At 41.8% G+C, this 12,816-nt stretch overlaps 1 protein-coding gene across 5 annotated transcripts in view; it reads left to right on the forward strand.

Annotated features, from left to right (window-relative positions):
- The window catches only part of HHAT (hedgehog acyltransferase), a 489,607-nt gene that overhangs the window by 444,488 nt on the left and 32,303 nt on the right, over positions 1–12,816 (forward strand). The window lies entirely within an intron of this gene.

Raw genomic sequence — 12,816 nt, forward strand, 5'->3', positions numbered from 1 at the left:
CTCCGGCCCCGTGATCGACAGTAATCAGACCCGGAGTGAACACGCTCCGTTGGACTGATTCTAACTGGGTGCGGCGTGCATGATCCCGGGGATAGGGGATAAGATGTCTAAGTGCCGGAGTACCCCTTTAAGGGGTTAAAATGTGATTTAAATAACTAATTTTTTGCTACATATTATTTAATTATCTCTTTTTCATGGACCTCTCAAATAAACGTCCATGACCGTCAGTGTGCGAGGACGACTCCATTCATCATTCCTGGGTTTTGTTTTTCGCTTACTCCACCGAGTTTTCCCATTTTTCTCCTTGCGCATAGACTGTGTATCACAATCATAGAAATGGCTTCTTATTACAGTATTCCGGCGAATCGATGATGACAGGCATGAAAACCTCCGTACATATGGATCCGTGTATAGCTGTGTGTTCATTTAGGAAGAATTCATGTGTAGGAGAAGCGATGAGAATGTGATTGTTTCTATTCCATAGAAGCTCGGTGTGGAACGCCGATCGCTGCTTCTTTTAAGACCTTCTGAAAACATTCCGTAGCTTTATCTAAGAATAAGACATCGCCCGCAGCGTGGCAGGCTAAATTTACTCTCCGAACAGAACCCTGCTCCTGCAACATTGATCAGCAAATGAATGCAAATCATCTCCCGCGGCGCCCCGCGCCTACAACATCAGAGGCAGCTCCTTCACAATGATCTATTTCCGTATGTTTACACCTATTTAGCCAAACCGTAGTAAGAACAAGTGTCGGAAAATACTACATTACAAGAGACTCTTGCCTTATGTTACGTGCTGGATGGTTAGACCTACAAATACATAGAAAAACGCAGAACAATCGATGGACCCCTGTGGACACAGTAGGCGCTAAAAGACTCTTCCTGGCATCCGCTGTTGCGGTTACTTCTTGTCCTTTTATTGTTTATGATTTTGTATCATGCTGAGATTTTCTATACTATTGGGCGGCGCAAAATAGGTGTACTAGCTGGAATTTTTTCTTTTTTTTTTTTTTACTACATGATAGATTATGGAGGACTATGCCAGTGTATAGTATGCAGTGGCATACATCATAACTTTACTTTAAAGGGGCACTCCGCCCCTAGACATCTAATCCCCTATCCAAAGCATAGGTAATAAGATGTCTGATTGCAGGGGTCCCGCTGCTGGGGACCCTGCGATCTTGCCTGCTGCACCTGGCGTTCATTTAGAGTGTCGGGTGCAGCATCAGAGGCTTGTGATGTCACAGCCACGCCCCCTCAATGCAAGTCTATGGGAGGGGGGGTGACGACCGTCACGCCCCCTCCCATAGACTTGCATTGAGGGGGTGTGGCTGTGACGTCACGAGCCTCCACCCCGCATTGCCAGTCATCCGGCATGGAGCAAAGTTCGCTCCATGCACCAGATGTCTGGGGTGCCGCAACCGAGATCGCGGGGGTCCCCAGCGGCAGGACCGCTGCAATCAGACATCTTATTACCTATCCTTTGGATAGGGGATAAGATGTCTAGGGACACATGTCCTGAAGCTGTGTATAGTATTACAACATGGCTCCAATAGAACTGAGCTGCAATACCACACTTAACCTGAGGACAGGGGTGGTGTTGTTTTTGGAAGGAATGAGCTCTGTTTAATCTGAAACTCTGCAGCATTTCAGAGGAAGAAACTGATGTTCAGATGGGCGACCAGGTGACAAAGACAATAAGCATCCTGCCGACTGTCCGATAGGAAGGTGCAGAGAATATTTCGGGGGTTGGGATAAGAGGACGGGATATGAAGTTAGAATATGAGGACTTGATATAAGGACTAGATATATGGTTGGAATATGAGGTCGGAATGTGAGGACTGGATATGAGGACGAGATATGAGGATGGGATATGAGAACAGGATATTAGGTCAGGATTTGAGGTCGGGATATGAGGTCAGGATATGAGGACAGGATATGAGGACGGGATATGAGGACAGTATATAAGGATGGGATAGAAGGATGGGAATTGAGGACAGGATATGAGGACAAGATATCAGGACAGGATATGAGGACAGAATATGAGGATGGGATATGAGAACAGGATATGAGGTCAGAATATGAGAACAGGATATTAGATCAGAACTTGAGGACGAGATATGAGGAGGGGATATGAGGACAAGATATGAGGAGGGGATATGAGGACGGGATATGAGGATGGGATATGAGGACGGGATATGAGGAGGGGATATGAGGACGGGATATGAGGATGGGATATGAGGACGGGATATGAGGAGGGGATATGAGGAGGGGATATGAGGACAGGATATGAGGAGGGGATATGAGAAGGGGATATGAGGATGGGATATGAGGACAGGATATGAGGACGGGATATGAGGACGAGATATGAGGATGGGATATGAAAATGGGATATGAGGACGGGATATGAGGATGGGATATGAGGACGAGATATGAGGACGGGATATGAGGATGGGATATGAGGACGAGATATGAGGACGAGATATGAGGACGGGATATGAGAATGGGATATGAGGAGGGGATATGAGGACGAGATATGAGGAGGGGATATGAGGTTGGGGTATGAGGATGACAGCATGTTAGTTACTCTGCTAGTATAATATAATATATTCAGTAGTCATTATCCTTTCTTTCCCCATCTACAACACCTATCACACAACCCCTATAAACTCCCTCTTTCTGGGTTTCCAGTCGGGCAGAACAGCGCTATAAAAATATAGTAACACAATACAATTTATACGTAATAAAAGTAGCATTTTTATTGCTCATTGTTGTTGTAGGTGGATATTTTGACAGGTTTATCGTGATCTATTACCTCTACAAATCCTTTCACGTAATCCCTGATTATGGCTCATAACATCCAATGTCATGTGGATAAATCGCTGAGAGCAATCCGGGCCTCTCTGAAGGACAAGATTCCCTGGTCACGGCTGTCACTGATGACCGGCTGGGACTATTCAGGATCTGTATTACTTCCAGCAAACTGTACAACATATAATTACATCTGTATTTAAGCTATTACAAGAACATATCATTTACATTTTCTAGACTAAGGGGGGGGGGTGACAGACGAGGACTGGCTGACCCTGGCGTGCAGCGCATGCTAAGAAGATGTCTCTTTATTAAGAGCGGTGCCATTGGTTCTTAGAATGTTTCATTTCAGATATTATCGCTATAAAGAAAAGCTTTTGCAGGGTCAGACGACACCCAGTTTGTAACCATGACACCTAACAGTAGGAAAAGTGTAGATCAGTGGTCTTCAAACTGTGGCACTCCAGATGGTGCAAAACTATAACTCCCAACATGGGAATTGCTGGGAGTTGTAGTTTTGCAACAGCTGGAGGTCCAGAGTTTGGAGACCACTGCATTAGATCAGGCCAACGGTTGTCCGGGCATGCTGGGAGTTATAGTTTTGCAACAGCTGGAGGTCCACTGTTTGGAGACCACCAGTCTTGATGCATCGGAGTAATGAAGCATTTGGCTGCTGGACATTTGGCATTTGGCTGGTGGACATAGCCTTTAAAGGGCTACTCCGGTGGAAAACTATTTTTATAAAAATTTTTGTAAAAATTTGTAAATTACTTCTATTAAAAAATCGGAATACTTCCAGTACTTATCAGCTGCTGTATACGACAACAGTGCTCTCTGCTGACACCTCAGGAACTGTCCAGAGTAGGAGCGAATCCCCAAAGCAAACCTCTCCTGCTCTGGACAGTTCCTGACATGGACAGAGGTGTCAGCAGAGAGCACTGTGGTCAGACAGAAAAGAAATTCAAAAAGAAAAGAATTTCCTCCGTAGTATACAGCAGCTGATAAGTACTGGAAGGATTACGATTTTTATATAGTATAATGTTATTTACACATCTATATAACTTTCTGGCACCAGTTGATTTGAAAACATTTGTTTTCCCCCGGAGTACCCTTTAACCCCTAAAGGACACAGCTAATTTTGATCTTCAGCATTCAGTATATTTCTCCATTGTTTCCTCACTGCATTCTGCAAGTTATAATATATATATATATATATATATATATATATATATATATATATATATTTTGTTTGTTTTGTTCTTTTTGTTTTTAAATTTATAATTTTATAATTTTTTTAGAGGAATGTTCACCACACTATTTTCATCCTTATTTTGGTCAGCGTTGTTTTTTTGCCAATACCAGGAGTGGAAATAACAAGAGAAAAAGATGCAAATCTTTCCATTATACTGCGCCAATCCATCTCCTGGTTTTGGTAAAGAAAAAAAAAAAGACCAAAATAGGGTAAAAATATTGAGGGAGATTTATCAAAACCTGTGCAGAGGAAGAGTGGTGCAGTTGCCAATAGCAACCAATCAGATTGCTTCTTTCATTTTCCACAGGCCTCTTTAGAGGCCTGTGGAAAATGAAAGAAGCAATCTGATTGGTTGCTATGGGCAACTGCACCACTCTTCCTCTGCACGGGTTTTGATAAATCTCCCCCATTGTGTGTGAACATAGCCTAAAGATGTTTGTTTTATATGACATTTTTTTTAGTATACATATAAAATAGATCAAAATTAATTTTTTTTTTTTGGGGGGGGGGTGAGCATTTTTGTACATTTTTTTTTTACTGGCTAATTTTCTTAGGGAAGTGTGAATACATTTTACGTGTATTTTATTTTGTTTTATAACATTATTTCATATTTATTTAATAAAACAATTTTATACTGATATTATCCATCTTTATGAAAAAAATAAAGACAGTATTTATTTAGTTAATTAACCTATATATTAGATTAGGTTAAAAAAAAAAAGTGCTAAATAAACTTGCTGGATGTGAAAGTTAAAGGGGTACTCCGGTAAAAACCTTTTTTCTTTTAAATCAACTGGTGCCAGAACGTTAAACATATTTGTAAATTACTTCTATTAAAAAATCTTAATGCTTCCGGTACTTATTAGCTGCTGAATGCTACAGAGGAAATTCCTTTCTTTTTGGAACACTGATGACAGCACGAGCACAGTGCTCTCTGCTGACATCTCTGTCCATATTAGCAACCGTGCATAGCAGATGTATGCTAAGGGCAGCATGGTGGCTCAGTGGTTAGCACTGCTGCCTTGCAGTAGTGCTGGGGACTTGGGTTCAAATCCCACTAAGGACAACAATAAATATAGAGTTATTATTATTATAATGACGCAAAGAGCACTGTGCTCGTGAGGTCATCAGAGAGAATTCCAAAAAGAAAATAATTTCCTCTGTAGTATTCAACAGCTAATAAGTACAGGAAGGATTAAGATTTTTTAATAGAAGTAATTTACAAATCTGTTTATCTTTCTGTCACCAGTTGATTTAAAAGAAAAAAGGTTTTCACCGGAGTACCCCTTTAAGCGCCATGTCATGCGGTTTACCTCACATTGTGTATTGATTATTTTTTCATCAACAAGGGCCATCTATGTCTGCTCTGCTAAATGGAGGTTATTTGTCCATTTTCTAAGTTCTGGTCCAGATGAACATTCAATCCCTATTTAGCCCGGAGCAAAAAATAAATAAATAAGTAAATGAATAAGTAAACATAAAAATTCCCAGCTGTACAAAACAAATACATAGTTTCAAGCCAACAGAAGGTTCCTTAGGGGTGGAGCATGACAAAGGGAGTTTCTAATTGATGTTGTTTTTATCTATATGGCATGTTCCACCCCTGAGGACCTGCACTGGGCATCACACTATGGCCCTTATTTACTAAGAGTGTTGTGTAGGCTTCTTTGTGGGTTTTAATTCCCTACAATTTATTTTCCACAATATTTACTAAGGTTTCCCTACATTTTCCACTTTCCCTACATTTTGCTTTTTTTTTTTAACACATTCACTGATCTGTAGGGTTTTCCTCAGCTCAAATCCACCACATTTTATGTGGAAACCGTAGTAAATATGTTGGCTTTTTGTGAAAATGTCGGGGACACACCCCTTTTTGGAGACCATGCCCCCTTTTCCTGGCGGTCACGCCCCTTTTTTTCTGGTTTTCTTTGCAAAATGGAGAGTTAGTCAGGGTTTTTTTCAATTCTGGTGCAAATTCTGGCGCAAAATCTGGCGTAGACAGAATTTCTGGTGCAATGCGAAAGAATCTGGCGCACAACCCGACAAAACATGTCGGGCCCATGTGTTTTCCTTTAACCCCTTAACGACGAGCGCCGTAAATGTACATCCTGGTGAGGTGGTTCTTAACGCACCAGGACGTACATTTATGTCCTAAGCATAACCGCGAGCATTGGAGCGATGCCGGGGTCATGCGCGGCAGGTCCCGGCTGCTGATCGCAGCCAGGGACCTGCCCGTAATGGTGGACACCCGCGATCCCGCCATTAACACCTCAGATGCCGTGATCAATACAGATAACGGCATCTGCAGCATCGCGGTCACTTAAATGGATGATTGGATCACCCGCAGCGCTGGCACGGCGATCCAATCATCCAGCACGGCAGACGGAGGTCCCCTCACCTGCCTCTGCTGCCTTCCCAGCATCGTCTGCTCTGATCTGATCTGCCTTCCTGCAGACCAGAGCAGAAGATGACCGATAACCCTGATCAGTGCTATGTCCTATAGTGATAGTGATTGCTATAAATAGTCCCCTATGGGGACTATTAAAGTGTAAAAATAAAAGTAAAAAATATATAGTTTAAATAAAAAAAAAAAACTCCCCCAATAAAAACATAAATTGTCCCATTTTCCCTACTTCACCCCCAAAAAGTGTTAAAAAATATTTTATATACATATTTGGTATCGCCGCGTACGTAAATATCTGAACTATTAAAATAAAATGTTAATGATACCGTACGGTGAACGGCGTGAACGTAAAAAAAAAGTGCTTTTTTATAATATTTTATTCCCCAAAAAATTTATAAAAAATGAATTAAAAGTTCTATATAAGCAAATATGGTATCAATAAAAAGTACAGATCACGGTGCAAAAAATGAGCCCTCATACCGCCGCTTATACGGAAAAATGAAAAAGTTATAGGTCTTCAAAATAGGGGGATTTTAAACGTACTAATTTGGTTAAAAAGTTTGCGATTTTTTTTAAGCACAACAATAATAGAAAAGTATATTATCAGGGGTATCATTTTAATCGTATTGACCCAAAGAATAAAGAACACATGTCATTTTTACCGTAAATTGTACGGCGTGAAAACAAAACCTTCCAAAATTAGCAAAATTGCGGTTTTCTTTTTCATTTCACCACACAAATAATATTTTTTTGGTTGCGCCATACATTTAATGGTAAAGTGAGTGATGGCATTACAACGGACAACTGGTCGCGCAAAAAACAAGTCCTCATACTAGTCTGTGGATGAAAATGTAAAAGAGTTATGATTTTTTGAAGGCGAGGAGGAAAAAACGAAAACGTAAAAATGTAATTGTCTGCGTCCTTAAGGCCCAAATGGGCTGCGTCCTTAAGGGGTTAATGTGTCAATCTTTTGGTCAACAATCTTGTGATCAACTCTATTTTTTTGTCATTAGCAAAAAAAAAAATAAAATAAAATATATATATATATATATATATATATATATATATATATATATTATAAAGAGATACAATATACCCGTCCTTACCTCCTGCATCTATAGTCTATTCAGCAGTGTTTCCAGACCTCGATGCCTCCAGCTGTTACAAAACTACAACTCCCAGGTATGCTGCGAGTTGTGGTTTTGCAACATCTGGAGGCACCCTGGTTAGGAAACACTGGTGTACAGACATTAACTGCTCCTATTTTGCTAACAATCTATAATACTTCCCCTGGAGCCATTTGGATTAGTAATATCTTTGTCAACCTGTTTTTTATTTATTTTATTTTTTCTTAACAATTAATCGCTGCAGGAATAAAGCTTAATAACACTGAGAAACTCTGTGCATGTTAAGTATTGGTTTGTGATCCAGATAACAATCAAATTCCCATATGATATCTATCCGACAATTTCATCTCTTGTCTCCCGACAAAGGCAACGGATAACCTTCAGTGCAGACGACGACTTGTCATTCTCTCCGCATCTCTGATAAGCGGCTTCTGTCTGCATCATAGAAAGAATTAGCTAATTATGTTCTTTATCCACATTGTGGAAATCAGCGTGACGAAGGGAATGTAATTGTACCGCGCCTCCTCACGCTGCCCGTAGAAAGATCTATCATAGAACGTGGGAGACCATTCTCCTTGGAATCAGCCTGAGTTTAATTGTATCTGTTTGGGCCACATAGTTGCAGTTCTTACGGGTAAACACGTCTGCCTAATTGTTACCCTCTTGCCCTGGTGTAAAATTGTTATTCTGCTCCCACCAGCATGTCTCTGCTGCCCGTTACCAGTCTGCCATGACATAGGACCTGAGGACGTTTCCGGATGGGATCTATCTGACCTGGACCTTAAAGGGGTACTACGCTGGAAAACATTTGCTAGATTTTTTTTATTTATTTTTTTAAAATCATTTGGTGCCAGAAAGTTAAACAGATTTGTAAATTACTTCTATTTAAAAATCTTAAAAGAGTATTCCAGGAAAAAAAACTTTTTTTTTAATATCAACTGGCTCCAGAAAGTTAAACAGATTTGTAAATGACTTCTATTAAAAAATCTTAATCCTTCCAATAATTATCAGCTGCTGAAGTTGAGTTGTTCTTTTCTCTCTGGCAACAGTGCCCTCTGCTGACATCTCTGCTTGTCTCGGGAACTGCACAGAGTAGAAGAGGTTTTCTATGGGGGTTTGCTTCTACTCTGGACAGTTCCCGAGACAGGTGTCATCAGAGAGCACTTAGACAGAAAAGAACAACTCAACTTCAGAAGCTCCTAAGTACTGAAAGGATTAAGATTTTTTTAATAGAAGTCATTTACAAATCTGTTTAACTTTTTGGAGCCAGTTGATATGTATATAAAAAAGTTTTTTTTTCCTGGATAACCCCTTTAATCCTTCCAGTACTTATCAGCTGCTGCATACTACAGAGGAAGTTCTTTTCTTTTTGAATTTCCTTTCAGTCTGACCACAGTGCTCTCTGCTGACACCTCTGTCCATATCAGGAAAAAATCCCCATAGCAAACCTTTCCTTCTCTGGACAGTTCCTGACATGGACAGAGGTATCAGCAGAGAGCACTGTGGTCAGACTGAAAGGAAATTCAAAAAGAAAAGAACTTCCTGTACCGCATACAGCAGCTGATAAGTACTGGAAGGATTAAGATTTTTAAATAGAAGTAGTTTACAAATCTGTTTAACTTTCTGGAAACAGTTGATTAAAAAAAATCAGGGTGCATTCACACCACATTTTTACAATACGGTATCCCCTCCGGACCCGCGCCGCACCCCATTCATTTGAATGAACCAGCCGGAGTCATATAGTGACTCCAGTCGGCTCATTTTTGAACTGTATCAGTTTTATTGCCGGAATAAATACCGTGGCAGAACACAGTTTTCAGTCTGGCAACAACACCGTATATGGTCCAGAAATGAGCCGACTGCAGTCACTTTCTGACTACGGACGGCTTATTGAAATGAATTGGGTTCGGCACAGTTCCGGCAGGGATACGGCAGCTGCTGTTTTTTTCATTCTCCAGCCAGATCCGGCTACCATATTGCAAAAATGTGGTGTGAATGCAGCCCTAAATGGATACTCCAGTACTTCAAAACTTATCCCCTATCCATAGGATAAGCATCTGATTGTGGGGGGTTCAACAGATGGGACACCCCCTGCCCTGCGATCTCCAGAATAAGTAACAGCTCTCCCTGTGCATAGACCAGCAGGCTGTTGCTGCATTTACAGTACATGTGATTATACCCTATGTCAAAGCTTCCAAATTCTATAATGTTTTCCTGGATCTTACTCATCCTAACTGTCCCTACCGCCTTACTAACTGGAATTTACACCTAGTGGCTTCCATGTTGAACTTGGACATCTCTGTCTTTTGGCTCCATCTATAATCTTCTTTAGTTCTTTTGCCCAATTCCTAGTCTTTACCCCTGAGCCTACTGACCAGCTGGTGACAGTGAACATTGAGAGGCCGACATCTTGTAATGCAGCTTGGTCGAATGGAGTGAGGGCCATCTATAAAAAAGTGTGTGTTTTGGTGCTGTGCTGTGAGATAGCGGGATATGAGGATGGGAAATGAGGTTGGGATATGAGGTTGGGGTATGAGGATTGGATATGAGGATTGGATATGAGGATGGGATATGAGGACAGGATATGAGGTTGGGATATGAGGACAGGATATGAGGTTGGGATATGAGGTTGGCATATGAGGACAGGATATGAGGTTGGGATATGAGGTTGGGATATGAGGACAGGATATGAGGTTGGGATATGAGGACAGGATATGAGGTTGGGATATGAGGTTGGGATATGAGGATGGGGTATGAGGTTGGGATATGAGGTTGGGATATGAGGACAGGATATGAGGTTGGGGTATGAGGTTGGGATATGAGGATGGGGTATGAGGTTGGGATATGAGGATGGGGTATGAGGTTGGGGTATGAGGATGGGGTATGAGGATGGGGTATGAGGATGGGATATGAGGATGGGATATGAGGTTGGGATATGAGGTTGGGATATGAGGATGGAATATGAGGTTGGGGTATGAGGATGGGATATGAGGATGGGGTATGAGGATGGGGTATGAGGTTGGGATATGAGGATGGGGTATGAGGTTGGGGTATGAGGATGGGGTATGAGGATGGGATATGAGGATGGGATATGAGGTTGGGATATGAGGTTGGGATATGAGGATGGAATATGAGGTTGGGGTATGAGGATGGGATATGAGGATGGGGTATGAGGATGGGGTATGAGGATGGGATATGAGGATGGGATATGAGGTTGGGATATGAGGTTGGGGTATGAGGTTGGGGTATGAGGATGGGGTATGAGGTTGGGGTATGAGGTTGAGGTATGAGGATGGGATATGAGGTTGGGATATGAGGTTGGGATATGAGGTTGGGGTATGAGGTTGGGATATGAGGTTTGGGTATGAGGATGGGATATGAGGTTGGGGTATGAGGATGGGATATGAGGATGGGGTATGAGGATGGGATATGAGGATGGGATATGAGGATGGGATATGAGGTTGGGATATGAGGATGGGATATGAGGTTGGGATATGAGGTTGGGATATGAGGTTGGGGTATGAGGTTGGGATATGAGGTTGGGGTATGAGGATGGGATATGAGGTTGGGATATGAGGATGGGATATGAGGTTGGGATATGATGTTGGGATATGATGTTGGGATATGAGGTTGGGGTATGAGGTTGGGATATGAGGTTGGGGTATGAGGTTGGGGTATGAGGTTGGGGGTGATGATATCATTCTGTTGTTCACAAGAACTCACCTGACCCAGAACTGGCCTCTTCCTCAGATACATTATGCACTGTGAGTTTTTGTGGGTCAGACTGGTGATCACATGACCCAGTTACAGTAATGAAGCACACGAAGGGTGCTGTGCCAAAATTAATCAAGATAGAGATGTAGGACTAGAGGAGGTGAGTTTGCTTGATCTAGACAAAAAAAACAAAAAAACTTTTTTAATGCCAAACCATAATATCAAAGTATACGAAACGATTTCATCATACAGTGCCCAAATAAAGCACTATAGCTTAAATATGCAGTATGGTATCAATGCCAAATAATATGAAATACAGTGCCCAAATGATATATCATGCTGCACCAAGACAGTATCTAAATAGCATGGGAAACAGTGCCTAAATAATTCACCAGCTGTTTTTTTACCCATTGGTATTTGCCAAGGACACGTTCCTCAATGCAAGTCAATGGGAGGGGACGTGACGGCTGTCACGCCCCCTCCAATTGACTTGCATTGAGGGGCGTGGCTGTGATGTCAGGAGGGGCATGGCCGACCCCCTCAGCGATAAAACAGTGTTCGGAACATTTCACTATAATGTCCATTGACTTGTTAAGGTGGATGATTAATTAATCGTTCCATCTTAATCAATCTCTTCTGTTCTGGTCTCATTCACTTAGTGATCGGCCACCCGGTCAGGCTGATATAGGCCGACGTTAATTGACTTATTAATCACGTCATCCTACGGTATATGCCAGTCTGGGTTCCCCATTAGAAAACCTATAAACAGCTCTAGCCGTCAGACATAGAAATCTATAGAGGAGAGATGCCTTATGGGTATTCCAGCTGCGCTCCCTTCATTGGTTCCAATTGATGCTGCAGGTCAAGGTTTGTTAACTCATTTTATGGCTTCACTTGTCCGGTATTCCATTTCTCAGGAGCAGATTAACAGCTGAATAGTCATGAAAAGGCTTATTGGGCCCCGGGGAGGGGGGGGGGGGGGAGCCACCCCAAGGACCCATTGCTCTTCGCCATGAGTTGTCAACCATCTTGGATGCAACCTGACCTCCTGGTTAATTGGTTTTGTGTAAGAGACCTTGAATATAAGGCATAGTAGAGTTGGCTTTCTGCAACTGTTCCGTTCAAGAGTATCTACCCACCAAGTGTGAGATAGAAGTGACTGTAACCATAAAGCTTCTATGCCTGTAGGTCATTAGAACAATAAAGGCTTGTTGACTCAATGGTGTCCACGACATTCCAGTGGGGTGACCCATCCCTGCACAAGTCCTAAAGGGACCGTGACACAAAACCGGATGCGTTATTCTTGTATGGTCTTTTTATTTGGTTTCATGAGGTCATATATATTTATATATATATATATATATATATATATATATATATATATCAATGTACATAGAAAATAAGCTCAAAAGCAAAATACCCGCACTCACCATTAGATTAGCGACAGCCGGCTCCTAGGAATATATGATGGTTAGACCAACGGAACGGGGACCATGCTGTAACGGGCG

This window comes from Hyla sarda, chromosome 3, assembly GCF_029499605.1.
Source record: "Hyla sarda isolate aHylSar1 chromosome 3, aHylSar1.hap1, whole genome shotgun sequence".
NCBI lineage: Eukaryota > Metazoa > Chordata > Amphibia > Anura > Hylidae > Hyla > Hyla sarda.